The sequence below is a fragment of the Falco peregrinus genome, chromosome 10 (genome assembly GCF_023634155.1).
Source record: "Falco peregrinus isolate bFalPer1 chromosome 10, bFalPer1.pri, whole genome shotgun sequence".
Taxonomy (NCBI): Eukaryota; Metazoa; Chordata; class Aves; order Falconiformes; family Falconidae; genus Falco; species Falco peregrinus.
Window position 1 is genome coordinate 35,072,256 of NC_073730.1, and position 27,638 is coordinate 35,099,893.

Genomic DNA, 27,638 nt, shown 5'->3' on the forward strand with positions numbered 1-27,638 from the left:
GAACTGTTGAAACCTTGTGGGGGATTGGTGGCTGTGCTGGGGCAAGGCACAGGAGCTATTTATTGAAGTTAACCTGGTATAGGTTGGTAAAAGCCTTGTTGCAGCTGCCTAGTCATGCTAGTGCTGCAACAGTGTAATTCCAAAGCAATTTTAGAGCATGGAATGAGGCACTGTATTAAGGAAAATGTTGTTTTCTTGCAGAGGTGTGGGCTTGTGCATGCATACCTCCAAGAGCTTTCCCATGTTTGTTTGATATACTCCTGACTTCACAAATTGCACGAGAGTTGATTCTATTGCAATTTTGTTCTTTAATCATGACAAATTTTACTTCACTAATAATACCATTCCCTTCCCATTATTTCAATGTCTTCTTTCTTTGCTGATGATAAATGGAACTTAATTGAATTTAATATTGTAAACCATGAGAGCGAGCCCATTAGCTAGCCTGAGATACTTCAGTTGTGCTTGCTGGTACAAAGTCACTAACCAGACAAGGGAGTTTACAGCTTAGTTGCTGACTCAGACAGAGTCAAAGATCTGCTCCCCAGCTTTAACCAGTTTCAGACCCAGGACATGAAGCCTGCAGCATTGGCATATTATTTATAACGTTAATGAAGGCCTGTCATTGTAACAGAAGACATACATTTTTTTGGTACTCGCTGTGAATGAGATAGTCTACTTCATGTTGTCAAACACAAAGGTGCCATGAAGGTGGCTGTGGACTAATGAATAGGTAACGAAGCAAAAGGGATGAGTGTGAATTTTCTGCAATTGCAGGGACATAACTCGCATTTCAAGTGCATGGCACCTTCATGTGGGAAATCAGGTTTTCAAAAAGGGGAGCGATGTGGGACCTGCTTCCAAGGTTTCCCCCCAGTGCCTGGAGCCTGTGATATTTTCATTGCCTCCACTAAAAAGGTGAAGCAGTTACAATATACAGAAAGCCTGCTAGATCAATTTTTTTTTTCTAGACCAGGAGTATCTTTTGGAACATTATCTTTAAAGGAATTGGCTCATGCTTGAAAACAAGGCTTTTGATTTCTTCCCTCACCTGTGGGCTGGAGAGTGGTTAGCATGGCAAGGTCCTTCATAGTAAAATCCTACAGGAAGAACACAGTTTCTTGCAAGTCATGCTCGGTCTCGACGAGAATAGTATTTGGGCAGGGTGTTTGGATTCAAAATTTCAGGGGTGAAAAAAGGGTGTTAAAATACTGAGCTAAAGTCTGTTTAGTCTTCCAGCATAAATTACACAGTTGCTTAACATTATTTACTAGTGTAAAAAACGTGCTTATAACGTTGAGGCAAATAAAGCAAACATCCAAATGCACATATTTGATAGATCTCAAAGAAAACAAGGTATGTACTGGTTTCCATGACAACAAAGCCACTAAGATCCATGGGTATGTGAGCAAGATACTGTTTAGCATTATGTAAATTAAAAAAAAAATCTGGCACTGTTAAGGGCAGGGTTTTTCATGCATGCACATTAAGTTTATTACCCAGCCCCAGTTAGGTGTGTGGAAGCTTGGTTGCTGGGGAGCTGTTAGGAGGTGGCAGCCCCCAGGCTCTCTGCACAACCCCTCATCCCCAGAGCAGCCCAGGAGAGCAGGTACAGCCTGCACCCAGCTGTGGGGATGCCAGCAGGGCTCTGCATCCCCTGTGCCCCAAAGCAGCAGGCTAGCGGGGCTGGCAGGAGGTGAGGCACAGACTGAGCAGCACCTGAAGTCAGGTCCCAAACAGCCTGCCAGTTCAGTCCTTGTCCCTGGCCACTGCTTTTGTACCCGCAGAGGCTGCCCGCATCTCCCGCAGATGTGCCTCCACCAGCCAGCCCCACGCAGGCAGCACTCGCTCCCAAGCACAGCCAATTCTATGTGAAAGAGGCTGCAGGCAGACCCTGGGTGGACAGGTTAGTGGAGGGTCATCTAGTAGGCATGGGTCTAGGCTCAAGAGGTGATCTTCATGGCAGGAATTAAACCCTGTGATGTGCTAAGAGGGGAACAGCGTCAAGGGAAAATCAAAGGCACTCCTCTTTGTCCCATTCCCCTCCTGAGCTTCGAGTGCCACCCTTTTGATCTATGGAAACCTGCTATATAAAGAAGCATCAGTTCAGAGCTACCTTAAACTGACATTAAAGTAAAAATAAACTTGAAAATTCAGGGTAGCCCACCACAAGATCTAAACCTCTCAAAGCAATGCGGAAAGGAATGAGGTTACCTGTGATATCAGTGTCAACTGGTCCTGTGAGCAAGGGCTGGTTCTCCTTGGATGGTTCTCGCCAAACTCAGCTCCTTTCTGGCCCATCAGTGCTTGTCAACAAAAAAAAACCCCACAGGTTAGTCACATCTCAATTAACACAGCCACAGCAGTCGCTCAGCAGTCCTTAACTTTTAGATCCCCTAAGCCAGAAGACTCGCATGGAGCGGTATCTGGAAGAATGAGAAAGAACAAAGACACCTGAAGTGAGTCCCCATGTTGCTTTCCTTAGGTTTCCATTGCGGTTCCACTGAGCTTTTTTCACTTCTAATGTGCTCATGTTCACAAGTGCTGAAGGAATTCTTCAGGTGTTAACAGTGATGATAAAAACCTTTGCACACCAGTGGAAGTTATCAGTCCTCCTGTGAAGTCTCCACTTTCATATGGTGGCTTTTAGGAAAATAAATAGCACGGGTGATTTTCATTGCTTGTCACTATATGGGAGGAGGGCTGCTAGCCTGGGGACAGCTGCTGCGCTCTGACGCAATGCAATGCTCAGGTGCAGCAAAACCGATTTGCAATAAAGGTGACCTTGCCATGAAGATGTAGATGGTATCTGGCAGGTGGAGCCCTGCTGAGTGCCAGGAAGGATAAAAAGATCTGATAGCCTCTTTAAAGCATGTGTCTGGGCCTTGCAAGAAAAAGATTGGGTATAATGTTTTTTTCCTTCTTCCACAGGTGCACACCTGGTGAACTCAGAAGAGGCACACCTGGGATAAATCCAACCTCACGTTGCCCAATCCTGTCCTAGCAAATCTGCCGCGCCAGCATCTGATATGAATGTTCAAGGAAGGGTAAATTCAGATTTCTTTCAATGATTTCAATAGGGAGGATGCAAATGTGTGCAGATGTGAATGGCAGCAGTAACACCAGGACCTCCTGCCTGTGGCCCGAAGCACATCAGCCCGTCTTACCCGGCATCCCCACAGGATGCTGAAAAAGGCACAGTCACAGTGGTGCCTCAGACACCAAAGGGACACAGCAGAGCAGTCAGCACAGCTCTGTGGCTCTCCTGGTCACCTGCCCCACCATGCATGGCTCCTTCTGGACATACTTAAAAGCGTGAAGTCTCACACCCCGCTCTTTTCAAAGTCTGGTCTTGATAGACTGAAGGTCAGCCTTAGCCAAAAGCTTGGACATACTCTATACCAGCATGAAAAAGACTCAGTAGACAGAATACATGCCATCTGTTACTCACACAAGAAACTTTACATACTGCAGTTTATTTTTAGGGTAAATAGTTCATTCTATTGCCCCAGTTTCATAACTCTACTTCTGACACAGCAAATTCTCGAGAGCAAAAGTCAGTAGAAAATGGGTAACTTTGGGACAGAAATAATGATGTCCTTTGAAATGAGAGTCACTGGGTAACACACACGAGTCCAGTTTCTCTCTGAAAGACTTTTTGTGTTTTGGTAGGGGTTGGGTTTTGTGGGGTTTTTTTCCCACAAATAGCCTTTTTATTTCCTGAGAAAAAGGCTGTGTGAACCCAGAGTGCCCGTTGAAAAATGTGTTGTTATGTTTATGAACTGTACTACTGGTCAGATTTTGTGACATGAATAGTAATTTAGCAAAGGAACAAAAACAAAACAATTTGTGCCTGGGTGAAAACCATGTATGCAAAATGTCAGCTCTGGGCAACTTTTTACGGATGGAATATAGCAATTATAACTCCTGAGAGCAAGTTCATAATGGAATCATTGGCATGACCTTAACTACTGTGATAGGAACAAGATGCCATTAGGTGTTTGCTATGATGGATTAAGGAGCACAAAGCTCTGTGCAACACCGCTGGCTGTCCAGCATCCAAAGGATGAGGGCACTAATGCCAGCTAGCCATCAACAGCTGGTGGGGTGGAAGAACCAGCTCTCAGAGCCCCACACCTCCGTACCCCTGTCCTGGGGAGGGGAGGGCTCCCCAGTGCAGCCCTGCCGGGCTAGTGCTCCCACCGGGAGAAGGGGAGGCAGAGACGACTGTGTCTGGGCTGCAGGCAGAGAGCCGGCAGCTCAGTTCTCCTCGCCAGCAGTGTCTTCACGCTGCGGGATCGGTGCGGGGCCATTGTGTAACACAGAATCACAGCAGGGTTTGGGTTGGCAGGGACCTCCAAGACCACCCAGTCCCACCCCCCTGCCAGGGACAGGGACCCCTCCCCCCAGCCCAGGCTGCTCCCAGCCCCGTCCAGCCTGGCCTTGAGCCCTGCCAGGGCTGGGGCACCCACAGCTGCTCTGGTACCCCCACGGCTGTGGGTAACACGCCGCAGCAGCACCTTGGACTGTGGGCAGGCTCATTAACATTCGTGTGTGGGTACGTCAGCTTGCTTTTGTGCTGCTACAGGAAAAAAAGCACTTTTGGGCTGATGGGGATGGCCTGCTTACCTGCACACTCCCCCCTGCCACAGTGTCGGTGAACATCTACTGAGTGCCCACAACCACCTTTTTGACTGGACTGGTTGCCTTCAGGATTTCCTCCTGGCTCTTGCCAGGTAGCACGATGAGCAGAAGCTGGAGCACGGCCCTGGTCCGTGGGCCACAATGCTTCAGGTCGCTCACCCCGCACAGCCGCAGCCCCGGCCCTGCATCACCCTCCTCCCGGCGCAGCAGCGTGCAGCTCTTGCACACGCTTACTCTGCTCAGCCCTTGTGCGGTGGGAAGGGAAATCAGCTGGTTCAGGCTGCTTCGCTGCCTGGGCTAACACACCCTGTCCTTTTGTACCTAGCGGGGCTGAAAATTTTCAGCACAGCATAAATTAATTTAGCCTGCAGTTGTAAAGTGTATTACAGAGATGATTATATTCCTGTTCTAGAGTGTATGCACCTTAATAAAACCCCAGCTAAACTGCATATGGAAAAGGTAACACTGCAGATTTATCTTTTTTTCTGTATTCTTTTATAGCCTCCATTTGCTTTTGTTCTCTTTTTTTATCCTTTTTGCTTTTATGTTTGCAAGTGATAAATTTTTCCATGTTTTACATTTTATATGTAGTTTATCTCTTTATTTTGTACTCATTTTGCATTGAAAATGGAATGAGTCTTTAGAATAATACAGCTGATATTGAATTTTTTAAATTGCTATTGGGTATATACTGCATAAGGTGGTTATCTGATCTCTAACTTAATCATGTGAAAATATTGCTGTGGGGAAAGCTGGCTTGGTAACAATGAGACCCCTATGCTTTCATAAAATTTATTTAACTATAAACCTATTATAAAGCATTAATGTAGAATTCTCTTACTTTCTGTCACATTCAGGGCAGATTTTTTATATACTATTACTGAATTCACACCAAAAATTAATTCGTAAACATACTGTCTCTATGCAGGGTGCTATTTAAGCCTATCAAGGTATACTACTGCACTCAGGATTTCCTAGCTACCAAAGTCACTCAAAATAAACAAAATGGTGCTTTTGTTTAGTTCAGAAGTTGAGATTCAGGGGCAAGATAGGACATTATGTACCCGTTCTACTAGAAATAATGGTTGTGTAAAGCAGAAGTAGATTAAACCCCCAAACATTTCCAATACCTTGGCCAACCTCTCCCACAGCACTGGCATTTGCAAATGCCACAACCATGTCTCACGTCAACCATCACTGTAAAAAAACCCCCAGCACTTTTTCACAATTATCACCCATTGCCAGTATACTATTAGCATTGTTTTAATGCTCTGTGTAAATATTTGCCTTATGTTCTCTAACGGCTGTTCTGCTACATTAATGCAGCACTGTGCAGTGCACGGCCGTACTTGGCACAGCAAACGGCAATCCTGCTGATGGAAACCCCGTGTTCAGCAGCAGGCTGGAGGGATCAGCCCTTGCACGGGGAAAGTGGAGCTATACATCTACTAAAGGTTCTTCTGCCAGCAGCCCTCATTACTGCCGCAACCCAGCAAACTGCTTCTCGGTGCTGGGTTTGAAATCCAAGTGCATAGTGGTGACCGCGATGAGGAAAATCCAGCGTCGCTCTCCTGGCAGTAACACGTCCATCTGCGCTCACACCGGGGCGACTGGGCATGAAATTCTGCCTTATGGGCTCAACTCCTGCCCCCCAAAACTGTGTTACCACAAAGCAGAGACAGCTGCAGTGAGGGAGGTTGGAAGAACGGGTCCTGCAAGGTGAAGCGGGGCTGAGGCCCCGCTCGGTCCCGGTCCTGTTGGAGCTGTGCTACAGGAATGCCAACAGCAGCTCTGGCGTGAGGCAGCACGCCTGGGCTGGCCTGGGCACCCAGTACTCACCTGCTGCTGAAGAGGGTTTCCTGCTGGACAAGTCTCTGATCTTCACTGGACTTGGATTTACGACACAGCATTCAGCCTGCCAGGCATTTTGGCCCAGCAGACACGTCGCGACAAGGCACGTTGCCCTCGCATAACGCCTGCGGGTACAGGCATTTCATGGGAAGCTTGGGAGCGGTGTTCCTGCAAAGTTCCTTCTTTCACAAGCAGTTTTTGATTACTACATGAACTCAGTCTGTTTTAAAGGGTTCAAATTGAATTATTTCTTCCAGAATTTGTACTCGATGCAGTGTAGATCACAGTGCAGAACGACTGCAATGCTAAATCGTAATCTCTGCCATAAGTGACTCTCAGATCACACCACCTGCAGAGGATCTTGCGGGTGGCTTTGGCCCCATCTGATGCCAGTGGAAGTGGAGGAGAAGTGAAAGCTTCCCGTGGTAAGCACTCAGACAGACAAATCCAGATATATATGGGCACAAGGGAAAGGAGAGAGTTTGAAAGTAAACCGTCCCTTTTGAGGTATTTCTGATTTCTCTTCACATTGCTAACAGTCAGGTATTTTACATTAAGGATGTTATATATGAAGTTAGTGAATTACATTTAAATAATGCAAATCTAGAATGTGAATCTATAAAATCTATTTTCCCATTCTTAACTTACTCTAAAAGGAATTTTGGGGGCATTTGTGTCAGACTGTAGAAGCAAGCAGAGATTCTCTATTTTCTGCGTAGCCTAATCTATTTTCAAGGTCATCTCTATAGGAGCATCAGAATTTCCATGCTCCATAGGCAAACCCAACGCACCTGCTCCAGCGCCCATCTCCTGAAGTGTCCGGAGCTGGAGGGCATACAGGGAAGGCGACAAACCCCTCAGCTGGCAGTTAACAAATAGAAGACACACAACAAAGCTACTGTCATGCAACGATGATTTATGCTCTGAGGCTTCTAGTTAATAATGCCAAATATTATTAAACATTTTCTATATTTTCCACAGTTACAGAATGTGGAAATTCTTAGTATTTTAATTACTCAGATGACAGCTTTCAGCAGTGAATTCAATAGATATTCATTCTTGATGTAAAGCAAGAGCAGCTGTAACTTGCTTGCCACCTCTTCTATGAGACATAAACTTGTGCTCGGCCCTCTCTGGATCTTTTTATTTATTACTTCACCAAAGGAAAATGTGAATACTTTTTTTCCTTTTGATTTCAGGGGTCATTCCAATTACCAGTTCAAATTGTTAAGCCTCTGAAACCAAAGTCAACCACAGCATCAATCAATGGAAGGATCTGGTCCATTAGATTCTTTATGTATCTAGGGGAAGTAGATATCATGTGTGATTTTTCAGGTAGTTACCTGCCTTTGATTTCAGAGGTGTTTCTCAAGTATAGAACCCAGGTAACAGAGCAGAGCATTAGTCTACCTGAATACAACATCACTTTCCATATACTGATGTGGAGGTACAGATGTTTCAGCAGAAAGCAAAGGGTTAAAAACGTAAGATGCTGAAGAAATACAGTGAATATTTTCACAAATCAAAAGGAAGTATAGAAGAAGACTTTGAATGTTAACTTTCCTTTCAGTGTGATTTTATTTCCATTATGGAAATGGTTACGATAAAAGCACTCCATCTTTGTTTTTTCCAGAATTTTTTCTGTAGTACATTGTGTATTCCGAACACAGAAAAGCGATATACAACTGACGAAAGCACGGCACGGAGCCGTGCTCATTCAAGTCTGCAGTTGTGGCATTCACTAGGAGGTTCTGCATCTCACTTCCCTGCCCGCGCTGAGATCCACAGCTGATGTTTCCTCCCGAATTCCTGGTTGGAAGTGTCCCGACCCAAGAGCTACACTTGTACTTGGCAACGTATTCAATCTTAAGTCTTGCATATTCAGCTGTAACCAGTGGAGCTGTTTTCCCTCAGCACTGTGCAGTGAGGATCTGGCCCTTCATTTTAATTCTAATTCGTTTGTTCCCAGCTGAGTCGGAAGGATCACCAAGTCCTTCTGCAAGGGGTACTGTGATGTGAAATCCCAAGCCTCACAGTCAGGAATCTCACCATCAGAGCTTCAGGAAAGCCTGTCCGACACCTTGCATACCTGACCTTTAAAGTAATGCATATTTTGACTGGTTCTCCCATTTGCCTCATCTCCAGGGTTTACTGGGATTCCAAGCAGTGAGCAGAAGCAACCATCAAATCAAATTATAGGACATTCAGCACAAAGTAGGTTTAATGTCACCCATCAGAAGAAACACTTCTCAAAACCCCAACTTCTCTTTCAGTGTGGCTGACAAACAGCGCTGAGCAAAGTCTGCAAGGAGCTCTGCAGCGATGGATGGCCAGTAGGACGCCTTGCACCACTGTCACCCTGATGACCTTCTCAAGATGGTGGGAACTTGGATGATTTAATGCAAATTTCCTTATTCTGTAATCGTTAAGGAACATCAAAGGTGGCTCTGGGTGGCTGTAGGCTGACAAGCAAGCACCAGGAATCACTGCAGATAGGATGTGCTTCGTGGTAGCAGCAGCAAATTCAGACTGCACAGGGGCCTGATGGAGGGACGTGGCGTGTGTCAAATGGCAACCACGAGCCAGCAACGTGACCTTGCAGCAGAGGAGGTCAGTGGTACCTGGGCTGCATCAGGAGTGCTGCCAGATGGTCCGTCCCCTCCACCCAGCACTGGTGGGGCCACACTGGCAGCACTGGGTCCAGTTCCCCAGTGCAAGAGAGACATGAGCAGACTGGAGAGGTTCCAGCAAGGGGCCACCAAGATGCTTGAGGGAGCAGAGCATCTCTCCTCCAAGGAGAGTTTGGGAGAGCTGGGGCTGCTCAGCCTGGAGCAGAGCAGGCTCAGGCAGATCTCATCATGTATAAATAAAATTAAGTTTACAAACTAGGAAGATTAAATACAGCTCGTTATTTTATTACAACGGCAGACTCTTTCTCAGCAACATGTTTTCACTAATCATACCACGGGTGCTACCAGTACCCTTCATTCCAGGCAATCTTTCCAACAAAGCCTTTTTGGCCTTCTGTATCTTGATTATATTAATTGGAGTCTAACTACTTAGTTTCCTTGACAGCCCAGACCTGTAAGTCACTGGGAATTGTCTGTACCTGGAGGCTAGGGATAAAATTAATAGAAATGTTCTGGTAATGATTTAAGGAGAAAAGAAAAAAAAATCACAAGTGAGAAACTTTAAAGGCAATGGAAGTTTTGCCATTTTGTTTAGCAGGAGGAGTTTGTCCTCAGTATTTCTCAGCTCACTCAGCCAGGACTGAGCAGAAACCCACTAGAAACCTTTACTACTAATGCCACATTGAAGATGGCTGCTGAGCAGCTCATCCAGCCGTGTGTTTATTCGCCCCTCGTGCGGGTTGCGATGATGCTGGTACCCATACAGTGGGCATCACCACCCTGCCTGGGATGGCCAGCCCCGATGGCCAAGGGTCCTCTCGCCGGGGCAGCACTGCTCCCCCCGCAGAATGCCCAGCTCCATGCAGGACGCCCCATGGCTCCACTGTGCCCAGCAAAAACTGGTTTTTCAGGCAGAGGTGCCTCAGAGAGGGCTTTGGAAATCACGGTTGTTCTCCCCAGTACCAGCAGTCTGAATTTCAGATGCACCAAGAATCAGCAGCTCCCATTGACAGCTAAAACGCTGTCTGTCTGTACAGTTTCTTAAAAAACAGGAAGTTGTTGGGTTTTTTTTTCTAAAAAAACCCTGAACATCTGCTTGTAAACTGGTGGTAAGGTAGAAAGGAAAGAACTTTCCCAGCTTCCAGCAACTTTAATTAAGATACTGACCTAGACCCTCTGGCATACCTTGGCATGGACGTGGAATTCACCAAGGACCACTGACCCACGGACCGGTCTCAGAACAGTCTGATTTTAAGTGTTCTGTACTTTAAGGTAAGAGACTGCTCCATCTCCTGCCTGTGCTCTCTGCCCTCGCCTGCCTTCGGGCAGCTGTCCCAGGAGCAGAGCCGGACACACCGCCAAGAGCTCTATAGGCACTGTGTTCCCTTCAGCTCCTCAATGCCCTTCATGAAGTCTGGATCTTTTCATTTGTGTTTTGTTCCACGCGTGGATTTTGCCAGAAATGGCCAAAGCCATTTCTGACGTGCCATGGCTGGCTGTGGGTAGAGGCTGGAAGGCCATTTGCACATGCAGCCACCTGGTGTGATGGGCATCAACAGCGGTTACCTGCCTGCACTAGGAAGGGATCTGCTCAAAGCCTGTGATCAGGTGTTTCCCAAATAAATCACAGAAGACCAGAATTATGAATTGTATGTCAATGAATCAAGTGAGATGCAAATTGAAACATAAGATTTTTCTCTGTAATGTACAATAAAAATTCAATGGTTAGCAGTTGATACAAAGCATATAAATATGTTTTCAAATAAGTACAACAGCTATGAAATCAGGAATCAGTAAGTCATAATGCATTTCAGCTCAATACTGATGAACCCATTTTTCTGGCACATATGAAATAAGTAGCTCATTTTAATTCTTTATAAATAACAGATAACAGCTTGAGAGGCATGCTCCATGCAATTCATTTTTATGACTCTGTCTCCTCTGCACTTGATGCTCTCATGACATTGGGGTCGGAAGGAGAGGCTGTATTATGCATTCTTGCTTGCTTTTCTACTCTTTGCTGCTTTATAATGTGGCTATCATTAAAAAAAAAAAAAAAAAAAGAAAAAAAAGCAGCAATGTAGTGCCTCAGAGTACCAGTTGACTGATGTGACCAGAGATTATGTCATTAGTAACTTTTCTGCAATTTATTTCATATATCTATGCTTTATATCTCTGCTGTTGCTTTCTAATCATCACTCCCACTAGGCATTGTTTTCCTATTGAGGCAGCAACTAAATGAGCTGAGAATTAGATCTATATTACATCAGCAGTGGGCATTGCAGATATTACCAACACATTAAAAGAGAGATTCAAATGAAGCAAACAAGAACATGTTCTTTCCTATTCTAGAAATTGATCCTGATTCCACAGTTTAGTGGCTGAACAGTGTTCAGGAGGAAAAGATGAGCTTTGTCACAAAACAAGCTATTATATAAGATCATTAACTGAAATAAGATTACTGTTACTCCATAATTTCATTTCTCTTTGCTCTTCTAAGATTGACTAGGCTGGAAAAGGATGGCTACTTTGTTGTGGCAATGCTTTAAGGGTCTAAAATGTAGAAGTCTTGGTTGTCAGGGGATTATATTTTTGCATATAAGGAAGGCCAGCAAAAATAAGCGCTGGCCCACTTTGACAGAGGGACCCCGTGTTTTTCATGCTGACCCAGTGTGGTGCGTGCCCCATCTGTTCAAGAGGCAGAGCCACCACAACACGGGCGTGCATCTTCCTCCTGTTCCTCCAGAAAGGCACTAGACAAAGGAGATGTCAGGGCCTCTGCAGCCCCACAGCATAGTCCCTGCAACACGAGTGAGACAGCATTCAGCACCTCCCGAGTCCTGTGTTCAGAGGGACACAAACCAGAGGTGGCTCTGGGTGGCCTTACGCAGGCTTGACGAGGGTCTAAATGAAGGTGATGAGCTGCACAGCCGACGGCAGCAGCAGCCTAGTGTCTCTTTTTCCACAAGGAAAGTGGTATAATAATAATAATAATAATAATAAAGTCGGGTCTCTATTTGGAGAGAGCTGTCAAGTGTCTCATCTCACCTGGAGGGCCACCCCCCCCTTCAGCAGCAGCCGTGAACTCCCACACGTCCCCCAAGCAGCCTGGCTGGGCAGCCCCCAGCCAGAGCCCTCCCTCCCTCCCGGGCCGTGCAGGGACCGTCCTCCTCCTCACCAGCAGCTGGGCTCCAGCAGCATCCTCCCGGGCACCAGTCCTCCCACCCATAGCACACCTCCACAAGGCCCAGTGGTCTCTTCCCATCTTCCCCAGTTACCTCGGTCCTCCCCACCATGACTCCACCAGAGCGTTGTGCTCTTCAGTGTTTTTCTCTGTTGCTGTATCTCCTCTTACCACAGACATCTACCATCCCCTTCTGTGCACTATGTGGTGTATCACGTCTTTCAGAAAGGTCCTATTCCTGCAAATACCTCTTCCTTCATCTCTCCATAACCCCAGCAGCAGAAATACATAGCTACACTTAAAACCTGGAGTACAGTATGCAGCACACAGGACAAAAGCAAGCAAAGCCACAATGGTAAGCCATGCAGCACCGTACACCTCACCCCAGTGCCGCGGGGATGGCAGCAGCCTCCCTTGCTGCAACCAGCTGCCCAGTGGCCGTGGGACCAGCACTGACCCCCGACCCCGGACCATGCTGTGCTGCTGCAGGGATGGGGCCAAAGCTGGGCTGAGCCCCTCGGTGAGGTGCAAGGCAGCAGAGGGACACACAGCTCCCGTAAGGGCAGGAACATGGTCAAAACATCAGTGCCGGTGGCCTGAGCCCTGCTGCTCCATTGCGTCAGGGAGGTCTGGAGCCAGCGTTTGCTGAGGCTCTGTACAGACCCTTGATCACTGCTTATTAAGTTTGAAAGCAATTAGTTTTCCCCTGTTTCTTAGAGGTTTTAGCATAAGGGAAATGCCTCAGCCTCTGGTATGCACAGCAACAGGAAAGCAAATGCAAAATGACAGCAACCCAACAGAAACAAGGTATGTGTACAGCAAAAAACAGAGTCACAGGAGAGAGGAATTTGTTGTGGGGTGGTTCTGTGGAGCTGCCACATGGATAATGAATGAGGAATGAGTATGTATTAAAAAACTGAATGACATGGCAAAAGTCAGGCACATAAGATTCTCCTTTTTTACACTTTGGCATTGTTTGCTCTGTGACAAAGGCCACCTTGTAATGCTGAGATTGATCTCTTGTAATGCCAAGACTGATCCTCCATCCCTACACCACAGCATACAGCTAAACGGTGTGGGATGTGCAGCACCTGGGCTTAATGCCCCTTCCGGCCTCTGCTGCAGCATCTATGGTTGCTCAATTTCGCATAGAGCTTCTGCAAAGAAATGAACCGTCATACCGAAGTACCACCACATCTGCGCCACCACAACTGCTCTTTGGACACGGAGAGAGTCACAGCAAAACCAGGCGATCGTCAAATGGATTTTCACAGCCTCAGGTCGTGGCTGACCCTTCTGAAAAGGGGCAGAGAAAGGAGCCCTGAGCCGTGGTTACAAAGCGCAGACCCTCAGGAGAGGGGCCCGACCAGGGCCACTGCCCAGGCTCGGCTGGGTCTGCAAAGTGCCCGTTAAACCAACGTGCTTGGGTTTGCCTTGCTAACCGAACAGGATTTAAGGTAAAATTTACAGACAGTAAAATAAAGAGGACTGCATTTGTCAGGTGTAAATAAAATTGTTGGAAATATGGTTAAAAGTAAAAAAAAAAAAAAAAACCAAGAAAAAATGCAAATGAAAGCCTGAACAACTTTGCCTTTTTCTACAGTATTCAGGGAAGAAATGTTAACATCCAGGTGGTGCTGTAGCTGTCCCCTCAGCAGGTTTGGGCCAGTTACATGTTTCAAGAATCCTATTTAGACAATTGTCAAAGAGTGTTCAACCAAAGCTAACTCTAAAATAGCAAATGATAAAGCTGAATGCTTATTCAACTTCTGCCATGTCAGTTCAATCTAAAAATGCTTTCTGAGGTAAAGATAATTTATATCCATGACTTTCCTTTCATACATTTACATACAAATGTTTCACAATAACCTCTAGTAAGCAGACAAAGAGCTTCTGATTTCCTTTGCACTTCACCAGTTAAGTGTTAACGACAGTTTTTTATAACCCTATCTGCAGCTCATTGCATGCTTTAAAGTTCCTTTAATCCAATGTTAAAACAGTAGTAAATGCTTTACCTTACCATTTATAACTCATTAACTCAAGCTTCTCTCTGCTCACTGAAAAGCTGTTGATTTCGCATGGAGCTTCCAACCGTGTATGTAAATTGAATATGCTTAGACCTGAACTCTCGTGTTTTGGTTTGGGTTTTTTTTTGGGGGGGGCATAATTTTGTAATTTTTGTTTTAATTTTTGTTTTTATTATACACATTTTTGTATTTACAAAATTTTACTCTTGTATTTTTAAATTAGAAAAAAATTCAGTGCTTAATAATGGTTGGATTCAATGATCTTAAAGGCCTTTTCCAACACAAACGGTTCAATGACCCTATGTGTTACCTTGGGAAATGGCTGGGGTGGCCCTTGCTCTCAGCTGTGACGCAGCCGTTGTGCCCCGCTCTGCTGTGCCCCTCGTGCCTGCGCCCCCTCAGTTGTGTTTGCACCCTTCTGCCCTCGGAAGATCAGTTAACAGGTGTCAGCACATACTTCATTAAAGGGAAACAGATGCAATAAAAATTGTCCTTGGGACATCCCGGTGGGCAGCCTCCCTCGTTCCTATCCATCAGTACTCTGACATCAAGGCTTACATCATCCCCTGTGTATGTGTTTCTAACGGCAGCACATGTACCCCGGCTGCAGAGAGACAGAGCCTCCCGTCTGTTACCTCTTCGCCAACAGGTACACCGCCGGTGTGGGTATTTCAGTGGTCTTTGGACAGTCAGCACCATCCCAGCTGTGCTGCAGGAGTACGGCGGTGTTGCAGCACAAGCAAGCTATCAGGCTGCAGCAAGGCCTTCGCCATCAGTCAGATTCTACTGTTCATGCTGTGCGTCCTTCCTCCAGAGGTCAGGTCAGGTCCCACTCCTCTTCCTCCTCCCTCTCTCCCCCCCTCCCTTCCCTCCTCTCCCCTCCCCCTCTCCGTCCTTCCCTCCTCTCCCCCTCTCCCCTCTCCGTCCTTCCCTCCTCTCCCTCTCTCCCCTCTCCTTCCCTCCCTCCTCTCCCTCTCTCCCCTCTCCTTCCCTCCCTCCTCTCCCTCTCTCCCCTCTCCTTCCCTCCCTCTCTCCCCTCTCCTTCCCTCCCTCTCTCCCCTCTCCTTCCCTCCCTCCTCTCCCTCTCTCCTTCCCTCCTCTCCCTCTCTCCCCTCCCTCCCTCCCCTCTCCTTCCCTCCTCTCCCCTCCCTTTTTTTTCTCTCTCTCTCTCTCTCTCTCTCCCTCCCTCTCTCTCTCTCTCTCTCTCTCTCTCTCTCTCTCTCCCTCCCTCCCTCCCTCCCTCCCTCCCTCCCTCCCTCCCTCCCTCCCTCCCTCCCTCCCTCCCTCCCTCCCATCTGACCCCCTCTCCCACACTCCTCAGGGCTATTTAACCACTTAGGAAGGAGCTACAGCTGCACATCATCCATGTCCACCAACCCACTGCCGCTGAGGCAAGGCCACAGCTGCGTGTTATCAGTGCTGATCAACCCTCTGCCTTCACCCCTCTGCAGAGCGGGCAGCTTACACCACTCCCACACAAGAAATGCTCTTCGCTGAGGAGCATGCCCCAAAATACCAGCTGGGTTTGGAGGTAATGCTGAAGACAGTGGAATATCTTTGCCTTTGTTGGTATTTTGGTGAGTCATTTTATGATGCTTCATTTTCCTCCCCATGTGTTACTTATTCAAAGATTTTGAGACAATCTGGATATTCCTGCAAATGTTTTCAGATCCAGCAATAAGGAGCTGAGGAGAAAAAAAAAAAAAACAAACCCACAGCAAAATATTTGGTTTAATGTTGGCCATCATTCTTCTGTTTCGGAGGCTTGAGTCCTTCCATCAGAGCAGAAATCTGACCAGCTGCTGGCTGTAATGGTGAGCAGCAGCTGATTCCCAGCTGAGCCAAAGTGTAAATATTAGGCAATTAAATTTATACTTACCTGTGTAGTTTTCAGCAGTTCAGTCTGTGTCCACATCTTCTCTTCCCTCTTTTCCTTTTACCATTCCCTTTACTCTTTCCTGCCTCTCCCCATCTGCCAGCTCTCTGCCCCACAGAAGAAGGGGGTCCAGGACCACCTGCCCCGCCACAGCCCATCATTCCCCAAACTTCAACATACAAACTCCAAAGTGGTGGATTGCTCCTGGTCTGCTCCAAGGGATGGTCTCCCGTTCATGCTGCACAAAAAGACGAGGGATCAGGGGTCTGTTCCCCCAGGAGGAGTGGAACAACCTGGCCACAGTGGCCCGGGGAGCCACCTCCTGCCACCTTCCTCTGTCCCTTCGGCGCTTGCACTGATGTTCTCCCTCTTGCCGTTGCCAGCTGAACACGTGCCCGTCTTCCATCACTATCATTCTAGAGATGTGTAAAGGGTGCAAACCAAAATGTCTGCAAATATTTGCTTTAATGTTTAATGAATTTGCTTCAGGCGTTTACCCTGCTTTGGTACCCATGTTCTCCAAGCACATGCGTGAAAGCCTGGCAAATACGATTCAGGGCTGAAGCCATGTTCAGAGCAGGGGTTTCCCCCCAGTCTGACACGCAGCGCTGCCCCGGCAATGCTCACCCCTCCGGCCCCAAATGGACCCGTTATTCAGGCAGCAGAGGATGACCGTTCCTGCTGGGGAGGAAGGGGAAGGGATTCGGCGCCGTTACCCATTGGCACAAAAGCTGCCACTGCCAGAGGTGGTGGCTCAGGGCAGCTACCTGCACCCCTGCGGAAGGCTTCCCCCTCGGGGTTTCCCAGCATCTAGCCAAGAGGAGCGCTTTGCCGTGCAGCTTCCCCCGGCACAAGGAGGAGCGCAGCCAGCGCTCGGGTCGTTGCTCCTGGCACGGCGGGCATCGCCAGGAGCCCTGCGGCCAGTGCCCCGTGCCGCAGCTAGCCAGGGCAGGAGCACCACAGCTCACAGCTCCCCGAGGGGCTGCCACAGCACCCAGCATTTGCAGAGCACCCGGGAGGAGGCAGATCCCTCGATATTGTTGGTGCCTTCCACTGCGTGAAAGCAGACGGTGTCAGGAGGCTCCATCTGCCCCTCGGGCTGGGCTCCTCTGCTCATTTGTACTCGCCATTAAGGGTCACAGCATCTTCCCAACACGGACTAACCCACAAGGGCACTTAATTATATAGATAACATAGTTTGTGTCACAACTAATCAGGCTTCATGTTACAAAAGAATCTCTTCTGAAGTGAGAGGTTAAACACGTCTTTTTGTGTGAATGACAACATGTGCAGCTACTGAGAGTAAAATTGCCAGAAGTGGGTGTTATACCCACTCCAGAAATCTTTTTTTAAAGGACAGGATTAAATTGAACCACTGACATTCTCAACTCTAGAAATGCAAAAAAACCCCTGTATTTTGTGTGTGGATTTGTAAGGACAAAACAGAATGTATTGAACTCCAGTATATTCAAGAGTGATTAAAATCCATACCTCATCACAAAAAGAGAGCCTGCTATTTTTTCTAGCAAGATTGTAGTGGATTCTAATTCCACTGTTGTGTTACTGAGAACGATGGTGGCACACCGTATATTACTTTTATTCACATTGACTTCCACCTCACTCCACTATAATCAATGTTAAAATTCAAATCAATAAGACTATTTATACGCCTTAAGTTGGGTTCATGCATGAAGGTCACCCATGAATCAGGGCCTAACAGTGTAATCATAAGGCTTCCAAAATAAAATAAATGTTAAAGCATAACCATCTGACCTAAACATACTTTTTATAGCAAGCAATACCCACTCACTATAAATATGGTGAAACCAAAATTAAAGTCTCCCCACAATGGAGTATTTGTTCCTGTTTATTGTGCAGCTGGATCAAGATAAAATAATTGTTGGTTTCCGCAGCCCAGAGGAAACGTGCACGGCACTCGCCTTTCCTCCAGCTGCTTGTGCTTGGATTTCTTTGCACTATATGTGATACTAAAAAGTTTGATCCATGCTTTCCCATAGTGTTTATACATCATTTCCTTTAATAGAGGAAATAAAATGTGAGTGGGTAGTGTGTCTTAAGACAGATTCATTGCCACGTTAACATTAGATGTTATTTTAAAAACTCATAAAATTGACAACTGGCATGGCTTGATAAGTTGTAATAAAGAATTATTTTTTTTCTCTGAACGCCAGTTAGAAATAATGTTTACGTCTTCAGACTTACAACCAGAAATTTTTTTGGATATATTTTATAATTTATATAAAAAGAAAGAGGGAGTGCAGTAGTACGCGGCAAGGCCAGATGCCTGGAGATTGCAGCCTGAATGAAGCCATTTAGATTAGGTTTAGCTCCTTTAGTGAGTGGTTCTTGAGACTGAGTAAGAGTGAAAACATACTGGGAAAAAAGGGTAAAAGGTAGAACTCTCTTGTGAGACAGGCTGCCTGATGCTGAATAAAAATAAAAAATACAATTAGCAGCACGATGCTGCCTGGGAAAGCTCTCTGCTGTTGGGCTCAAAGCATGCTGCTGTTTTATTTAACCCAGGGAAAAAAGCAAGCAGGATATGGAGTGGCAATGTAAAAGAAGTCACGTTCCCTTTCACTGCATTCACCTGGACCATTCAGCTGAAATATAATAGTTTCTAGAAGCAGGCTTTCTTCCCCATTGGCATCATAAGATCAGGAAATTTGCCTTACAGAGATCTGCCAACTGTAGGCAGAGAAGTTCACAAAACCAGCCTCCGGAGCGGAGAGCAGCGGTGGCGTTGAAGAGAGGCAGAGCACGGAGCCACGGTGGCAGTGCCCGGTGCAGGACTTAGGGAAGCTGCTCTGGGTATTTCTGCAGAAATCAGACTCCCCAGGCTGTTGAAGCCCCCGTGCCAACGCTGAGCCAGTGCAGGGCCAGCACACCACGGTGTGGGGGATGTGCCAGCAGCCCCCGGCTTTGCATCAGGTGTCTGCATCAGCACACGCTGCAGTGGGGACCGACGGGGCACTTTTTTGTTGCTGCTGTTAAACCAGAGCCCTTCCAACAGCTACGTCTGCCGGGAGGCCTCTGGTTTCTGCATTTAATCCGTGACTGTTCTGTAAGCAGCGTTTTGGGAGCTTCCTTCCACGGGTTCCTAACGGAGATGTTGCATGTGCGGCTGCCGCTGATTTGCTAGTCCTTGTGCTCTCCCAGGTGTGCCCGAGTGCCTCTCCACCCAGCGCCATGGGATGCACAGGCAGAATTTTAAACATTTAAAGATTCGGTTTTACCACTGAGACTCGGAAAAAAATTCTGTTTCACTAAAGGGGAGACGTGAAGAAATAATACTAGCACAGCAGTCATCAAGGTTGTGGCAAGAAACATCAATTTCAAAATATTTTTGTTTCTTTTAAAACTAGGACAACACACAATGGGTATTACTTTATGATGGACAAGTTTTGCAGATCCCTGTGCTTTTATTGACAAGTTCAGAGACAGTCAAATGTGGCAAAATAAGTTTTCATCAGGCATTTATGCTTCCTGGTGTCTGCTGGGTGGAAATAAATTGCACACACATCTTCAGTTTTGAAATAAACAATGCATTTATTTTCTTTAAAGAAAGGAAATATCCTTTAAGTGCATTACAATAATGAAAATCGATTCAGCCCATGGAGGTCTCTAAAGAGCACAGAAATAGACCCCTGTTCCCCTGTGGGGAGAAGGCAGGGGCAGAGCCCTCAGCCACACGGACCCCCCGGGGCACCCTGCCCTGTCCCTGGCACCAAGGGACTCCAGTCTGTACTTTCTTCTCACAACAGCAACACCCCACACCACTTTACTCCTTGTGAGAGCTGTAGCAGGATGAAAAATGTAATAGCAATCCTGTTTTATCACAAAAGGTTGTATTTTTAAGTTGGTACATGCTAAGCCTCTTATTTCCAGCTCTCCCTGCAAACCAGGGCTGTCACTCTGCTGAACATGCATTTAAATCCTTGCATGTGTGCACGTAGATATAGATACATAGATGTAGATGCAAGTTTGCATGTGACTGGCATGATGAAACTGTAGAAGAAAACGGAAATGCAGCAGGGAAACCCATGGCTGAGCCGTGGATCGCAGTGCATGTGTCCCAGCTACAGGAGAAAGAATAAGCCTGAAGGTGCATGAAGCTGAAGGCTGCTTTTGCAGCTCTTGCACTGGGAAGCACAGGGAGCCTGCATACCGGCACTGGAAGGAAAAAACAGCTCCTGCTTGTGAGAGGAGGGAAGGCAGCATTTTACATTGTCCGTTTTCAGCATGAATGACCCAGTTGTGTAAGCAGCAATCTTGCAATGAGCTCTAAGCCATCCATCCCTGGCAGCCACGCAGATGCAATCGATGGATGGCACAGAGGTAACTCCTGGGGCACCTGGAGAAGCCCTGTACACGAGGACAAGGACAGCTTTTGGGCTGAGAAGCGGGGACCCCTCGCTAGCACCTGGCGGCATAAGGCACGCACCGAGCAGCAGGCTTGAGAATGAGCCTGCCCTCTCCAGGAGCTCAGCGTGCGGAGGGCAGGTGTTCCAGCCAGATTCCCTCCTACGTAAGCACTGCACAGCCATGTTCCATGGGGGTCACCCAATGTGCTGACTGCTTTCCAAAACCTGTCACTCTGCTTTGGTGTCCAGACGGAGAAGGGGTGCGTTTGGAGGTCTGGAGCTCGCACAAACTGAGGGTTGAGACTGTGCCAAAGGCAGGGTGGGAGGAGAGGTTTTCCAAGGGAAATGTCCACAGTGCGCAGCTCCAATGGGTAAATAAAATAGATTCAGTAAAATGCTGGAATGGATATATGCGTGAGCTGCCGGCAAGGTGCCTGAGCACCAGGGTCCTGCAGAATTCCCCACCGCACACCAGCCTCGGGGCAGAGCCAGCTGAATGCATCTCAGTCCTCCTCTTAATTTTATCTCCAACCAAATATAACTGTGCAAAACCATGCTGCTAATCTCATCTTTTTCAGAATAATATCAGCAGCATCAGCAATATTGGCAATTCAATTAACTAATTATTTAATATATTTGTTTTCTTTTAAAATATCCCCAGTAATAATTGCTAGCTCTGTTGTTATAAAAGATGCCAGAATCTATTCCAATTATTATTACTTTTAAAGCACAAATGACATTTTTAATATCCTCCTAGATGCTTATTACCATAGGAAATTGCCACAGGAGTCCAGTAACATCTCCTTCTGTAACTGATATTTATACTCTTCTCATTGTTTCCTGGGCCTCACCAAGCGCTTACCCAGCAGCAATCACGCACGATCAGGGACGTATCCTGTACCCCTTCTACCAAGTTACAAGGCGATGGACAAGAGCAAGACTTTGATGCAAGAGTTTAAAGTTCTGACAAACTGTAAAAAAACCCCAGAAATCATTTATGACGGCAGACGATAATGAAGTTGTACAATAAAGTTGGATGGGCATCTGGAGCTGCCCCCCCTGCCCTGGGCTAGCAGGCGGTTTGGCTGAGCTCCCCCTGCCTAGCCGCCCGCGCCAGGGGCAGCCGACAGCCGGCCCAGCTCCCCGCGCAGCGTCCGCAGGCACCGCACAAACGTACCGGGTGGCCGTCAGAGCCAGCAGCCAGCGCTCACAAACGCCGAGCGCACACGCACGGAAGCACAGGGCTCGCAAGGCAAAGGCCTCGCCGCGGGGTCTGAACCCCTCTGCAGGGCCAAGGCTGCCGGGCTCCCGGCCCCTCCGCACAAGGGGAGAGACCCGCTAGGCAGCGGCGCAGTGCGACCGCTGGGTCCATGCACAGCTCTGCAGAGCAGCACCCAGCACACCCCCACCCCTCCTGCGCCCCGAGCAATGACAGGACCCTGGGACACCGCCGCAAGCAAGGAAAGGCTGCTCCTTCTGAGAGACTCGGGCTTCAGCTGCCAGTTTTGCGGGGCCACGTGCCTCACCCCCACTCTCAGAGGCAGAGAAGTTGGGGTTGTCCACCCCAACCATCCTTGTATTGGAGAGAAAGAAATAGAAAAATGCACCTTCAGACAGTAATTCAAATTATCCTCTAGAAATTACTTTCTTTCTTTCTTAGGACAAAGGAACTGTGAGGGAATGGTCTCTTGAAAGCTGGTGTATGAATCCTCACCCGCCTGCCTGTTCGCTTACCTCAATCCGGGAATGGACCTTCCCAGTGCACTGAACCGAGACGCAGAGAGAAGCATCCCCCCTCTCTTTGCTCTGTCAGGGCAATGCTAAACGCAAACGTTGGTGGTTTCACCCAAAATCCCATTTTACACAATCAGCATTTCTTAGGAATACCGTGCCAGAAACACATGAAGCACAAAGCTATTGAAGTTCTCAGTAGGACACGCGTCTCCTCCACAAACAAGTACCACCACTCAACACAACGCTGATGTTTACGTGGACGGGCTCCCCGAAGGCACTGGGCTACCCACAGTGCCCCTGCCCACAGTGCCCCTGCCCGCAGTGCCCGCAGTGCCCGCAGTGCCCCTGCCCGCAGTGCCCCTGCCCGCAGTGCCCCTGCCCGCAGTGCCCGCAGTGCCCCTGCCCACCGCCTCCCCAGCGTGACCTGCTCCACCACAGGCACAGCCAGACACACGCCCGCTGCGCCAGGAACGTGAGGCTCACCGCTGGTGCCTGGGGGAAGGGGCACTGCTGCTGTGAGAAGTCATCAGTGCCCAGTGTTTTCTCCATGAATGCTGAGCTTAAGAAATAAACATTGAAAGGGAAAATGGCGCTTGGATCCTACAGGAACAAAGACCTTCCATAAAGTTACTGGGACAAATCTGTGTTGCTCCACTGGCTTCTCCCAGCAAACACGAGACTGGGTCAGTGGAGTAGAAAGTGCCCACCCTCCTCTCATCTAAATCACATTAAAATTTGGGTCTAACAGGTGTTGGTAGTCAGAGCACCACCTTAGGACAGTAACTAAAACCAGAAGCCATGATGAAACTAAGAATAAATGTACAAATATAACACACTAGAGGGATGCATTAAAAAGACCCGTTTACAAATGTACCTTTTAGTATCTGCATCTGCCTTGGCAACATGTGGAAGGTCTGCTGCTTAGCATTTGGATTGGAATTAGTTTGTGAACTGAGGTGAAGGGAGTGAAGCTTGATGCTCGTGTTATTGATACGCTGGTCATCCCAAATTTCTCACCTCACTACCCAAATTGCCTTCTAAGGATCTGATCCAAGTCCTAGGGAAATGAAGAGGAGCCTTTCCATTAACTGCAGCAGGCTCTGGACGGAGCCCGGCCTCCTGCAGGGGCGGCTGCTGAAAGCCAGCACTGTATAGGAACTGGGTCGTGCTTCTGTGAACCAGTTCAGGCTGAGCCCTCAAAGCGCAATGCATGAAAGCCATTGTTTTTATACAGTTTTAATCACAAATCCTAGTATCTATAAACAGAGAAATATCCTTCCCCCACATCTGAAAGGTCAGATATACATCACATACCCCTCTCTGCCGCACAAGCTCATACCAGCCTCGGTTTCTTGGGCTCACTCCTGATTTATTGCTCCTCTGGCTGCCCAGGTTACATTTACGGTATGCTGTCCACACAGGCTAAGATATAGATCCAGAAGGATAAACACTGAGGTGCCCATATGGCTGCTCCACATCCAGGACTTTGGGATGATGCTCCCATCACTCCAGAGTGTTCTCCCAAATTGCTCCAGTCAACTGTGTAACGCAAACTCAGGCACGGCACGCTGCAGCAGCATGCTTGATCACAGACGGTACTGCACACACAGCACTTTTCTTATTGTTACAGGAAATAATCCATGTTTTATCCATTTTCCACCAGCACTTTCCTTCGCTTGATTTTCAAATGCAGTCCTGCTTGCAGAGTCCACGACCAGCTGCTGCACATCAAAAAGAGTCAAACCATTGTGGAGTTGAGCTCGATAATTAAAAAAGTGAGACACCATAAAAAAAAAAAATTAAGTGAAGCTGGCCTAGATTTAGCAACAGAATATCAATTTGAAAGCAGAAGACAAAAACCTGCATCCTACAAGGCCTTACAGATATCAAGATGCATCTCTGAATTCCTGCAGAGGGGATCAGCTTTCTACTTAAACTTTGTCACATCCTCCTCACAGGAGATCTGCTTTTAACTCGGAGATGTCTCTGACTTCCACTGTAAATTACTGCAAGTGCATAGTGTAAGAGTAGTAATTGCAATGCCAGACTTCGGCAGTTTAAAAGAACCGCATCAAATGCTAACAAATAGTTCGCTCTTCCTCCTGCATATGTTAAGTGTATTCAGTAGTCAAAATTAATTGTGCAGATAAAAAGATACCAGGACTCCTGTCTGTCCATGGGATGTAGTATCATGTAGTCAGCTTCACAGACTGCAATCTGACCTCCTCCTTCTCCTCTTGCAAAACAAGGCTTCCATGGCACTTGTTGGCAGTAACAGGCATCTGGATTCCAAAGTTATGCACATCCAAAAACCTAACCCAGTGATCCCAGGTGAATTGCCTTTAATTAACTCTTTCCCGACATCACTAAGAGTAAGACTGCACCTGCCTAAGTGGTACTTCAGCTGCTTCCAAAGGAGAAAGGAGGAGTGCAGAGATGTGCTCTCACCGACTGAGCCAGAGGCAGATGAAGGAACAGGAGAAAGAGCACTGCTGTGTCTGCTCCCTCTGGCCCGCAAACTCTTTGACACGTTTGGTACCTTGCTGCGGCTCAGACCTGACTTCCCACAAACTGAGATGGACGAGGTGCTGACACAACTACACGTGCTTGAGCACCCACCGCCGTCCGCAGCTTGGTTTGCCTGCTGCCGGTGGGATGGATGAGGCACCTCACCGCGGCCTGACGCAGGCTGTGGGATTCCCCGGGCGGATGGTTCTGGTGGAGCTGAATGATGTGCTCAGAGCAGAGCTCTTGGCCATGCGAGTCCCGGCACGTGTCCTGTGCACGTGCGGCGTGGCTCTGCCGTTCCAAGGGGTCGTGTGCTGGGCGGGAGGATGGGCCGGTCTGGCTCAGTCTGTCCTGCCAGGACAGAATGTTCCTCTAGAGAAATACACACCAGCAACTTCAAGCCCAGTCCGAACCTCAGCACAAAATAAAGCGCACCTTGGTGGTTGTATTAGTCTCTCAGGGATGGTGTTAAACAGGATTTACCTAAGAAAGCAAAACGGGAAAGCTTTGATATAAGTTTACTTTACACTGTAAATATTTAGAATATCAATATACTAGAGCATTAAAGGAAACATAAAACTCCTTGGACAATGGAGGCAGTATTTTCAGCACTTCCAAAAGAGTGAGAATTAATGATCAAAAGCTTTCTGCAAGTCCGGAGCCTCCCACTTCCTGGGGCATGTGGCTCAGGGACTTTTTCATACCTGCAAAATGTATTTATCAGGAAACTGAATGCTCATCAGGAAACACTCAAATCTACCAGATCCAGGTTTGGGGAGTTTGTCCCATCTGTGAGGAGGAACACGGCTGACTCACACCACTGGGAGAAAGGCCACAGAGGAGAGAAAATTCAAAGACTGATGAATCCTTTGGGGAATCACTGAAATCCACAGCACAGCTGCCAAGGACCTGGATTTACTCTCCAAGACCTGAGCACCTACTTCATCTCCAGGGAAATCAAAGTATTATGATGAAGCCTTTCACTAATAGCAGTCCCTAGTACATGCATTACCTCTCGCCAGTGTACTGCAGCATGTGCTTCCCAGGGTGTCCAAAATGGTCTGATAGCATCAGGTTTTCAGCATGAGATGTTTTAGCAGCAGTGGGAAAAGGCCACCTCTCCTGGTAGCCCTGCATTACTGCCTGGTTTGTCATTCAGTCTTCACTTCTCCTTGTCTTTTTTTTTTTTTTTTAAAAAATATATTTGTCCCCTCTTCTTCCCTCAGAGACCACTTATGGAAGTCTGCCTGCTGCATTCTCCATTCCTGTAATTATTCCCATCCACAGGACTGAAGAGCTTGCACTGTACACTGTTTCCTAACTTTGGAGTTAGGAGTAGGGACTTTTTTACAGTGTGATTTTCTGCACGATGTGGCACTTGCTCAGCATCCCTGGGTCACACAGGTGTCTGCAGTCACCTCAGAAAACCTGGGTACTGTCAGCCATCAGCTCGCCCTGTCCTTACCATCCTCATACACAGAACACCTCAGCCTCACCTCTTTTTAGCCCGCAGTTATAGTTGCAATATTTCATTGCAGGAGAGCTACTGTGGTTCCTTTGGCTCACCTCATTACTGCTTCAGGCCCAATTTCTTTCCTGCTGCCCCTCAAAGAGAGAGCAGGGAAGAGTGCAAACACACTGGCTGCAGTGGGATGTTTCTAGTGCATTTATTCTGTTAATAACTGCTCTATTTTATGCCTCATGAATCCTCTTGTTCTGCATCATCTCGTTGGAAGACAACTCCAGGCACTGGGCAGCATAAAAGCCACAGACGAAAGCAACCCCTGCTGCTGAGGCTCTGCCCACGGGATGATGGACACCCACCACCCAGCTCCCTGGACTCCCCACTAAATGCCTCTTTCATGGTCTTTCTCCAATGCAAATTTCTGGGTGCTTTGAAATCTTCCCGAAATCGCCCTATTTCATCTTTCCCTTGAAAGAGCAGTCGGATGATAAATGGTACCTTTTCTGAAAGGAGCCGTCTTAGCTGCCCCGGCACAGCCTCCTCTTACGGGCAGAAGCCCGTGGCTGAGCAGTGCCGTGGGGATATGACTCGGAAGACCAAGCTTTCCCAGCTCTGCCTGCCGAACCCCCTTCCTGGGTGTCCCACGGGAGCCACCCCCGGCACACGGCAGGACAGGCAGCACAGACCCTGTGCCTCCTCCCCGCGGGACGGGGGGACCCCGCGCTGCCCGCCGCGCTGCGCCACCGTCAGGGGATCATGGCCTTCCTCTCACAGAGGAGGTTTGTTTTAAAATTATACGTGGCACTAGCTGAAGCAACCTGGTATGATAATGTTCACGATGAAAGTTGTTTCTGAGACAAAAAACTTGCACAGCACAGGATCTACCGGCCTTTAAAAATGTGACAGTTTTAATCTGTAACCATGTCTGCATAAAAGGCAACAAAAAATGTGAGGAAATGATAAAGATATTAACATCCTCTCTCGAAGATTTTCTATGTCTAATTTAATGGTTTTTAAAGCGTTTGCCAGCACAGTTCTCTCACTTCAGCTGGGCACAGCTTGCGACCTCCGTCTGAGTGATGTCAAATCACAACGTGATACACTCATGAGTGTACAAATAAAAGCCCCTTTTCTCTTTCTCCGCTTTCCGACACCATTTGCAAGTGCAGCCCTGGTGTGGGACCAAGCCTGGTGGGAGACATCACACCCCCGGACCCCACAGCTGCAGCTGACCCTGCATTTGCGTTTCCCACCCGGTTTCCACCTGGGTGAAAGGGCACCCTGGAGGCATCTGCCCAGCCAAGTGCCAGGGGTGCCACCGAGCACCCGCAGCC

The 27,638-nt window shown here is 47.7% G+C and overlaps 1 protein-coding gene and 1 long non-coding RNA gene across 19 annotated transcripts in view; one reads left to right on the top strand and one right to left on the bottom strand.

Annotated features, from left to right (window-relative positions):
- LOC129785277 (uncharacterized) overlaps positions 1–9,482 on the top strand; it is a 21,693-nt gene extending 12,211 nt beyond the window's left edge. The window contains exons 2-4 of one of the 2 annotated variants that reach the window (XR_008749068.1): positions 2,932–5,103; positions 5,971–7,002; positions 8,129–9,482. This is a non-coding gene — a long non-coding RNA (uncharacterized LOC129785277). The remainder of the gene's footprint in view (positions 1–2,931; positions 5,104–5,970; positions 7,003–8,128) is intronic. The other variant, XR_008749069.1, reaches the window with a different exon arrangement.
- Positions 9,483–19,757: 10,275 nt separating this feature from the next.
- Positions 19,758–27,638, bottom strand: part of LOC114014115 (uncharacterized) — a 92,304-nt gene continuing 84,423 nt past the window's right edge. For 16 of the 17 annotated variants that reach the window (XR_008748951.1, XR_008748959.1, XR_008748963.1 and 13 more), the window contains 2 exons: positions 25,544–25,659; positions 19,758–25,322 (listed from right to left, as the gene is read on the bottom strand). The gene's annotated coding sequence lies outside the window, so the exon portion shown is untranslated. The remainder of the gene's footprint in view (positions 25,323–25,543; positions 25,660–27,638) is intronic. The other variant, XR_008748952.1, reaches the window with a different exon arrangement.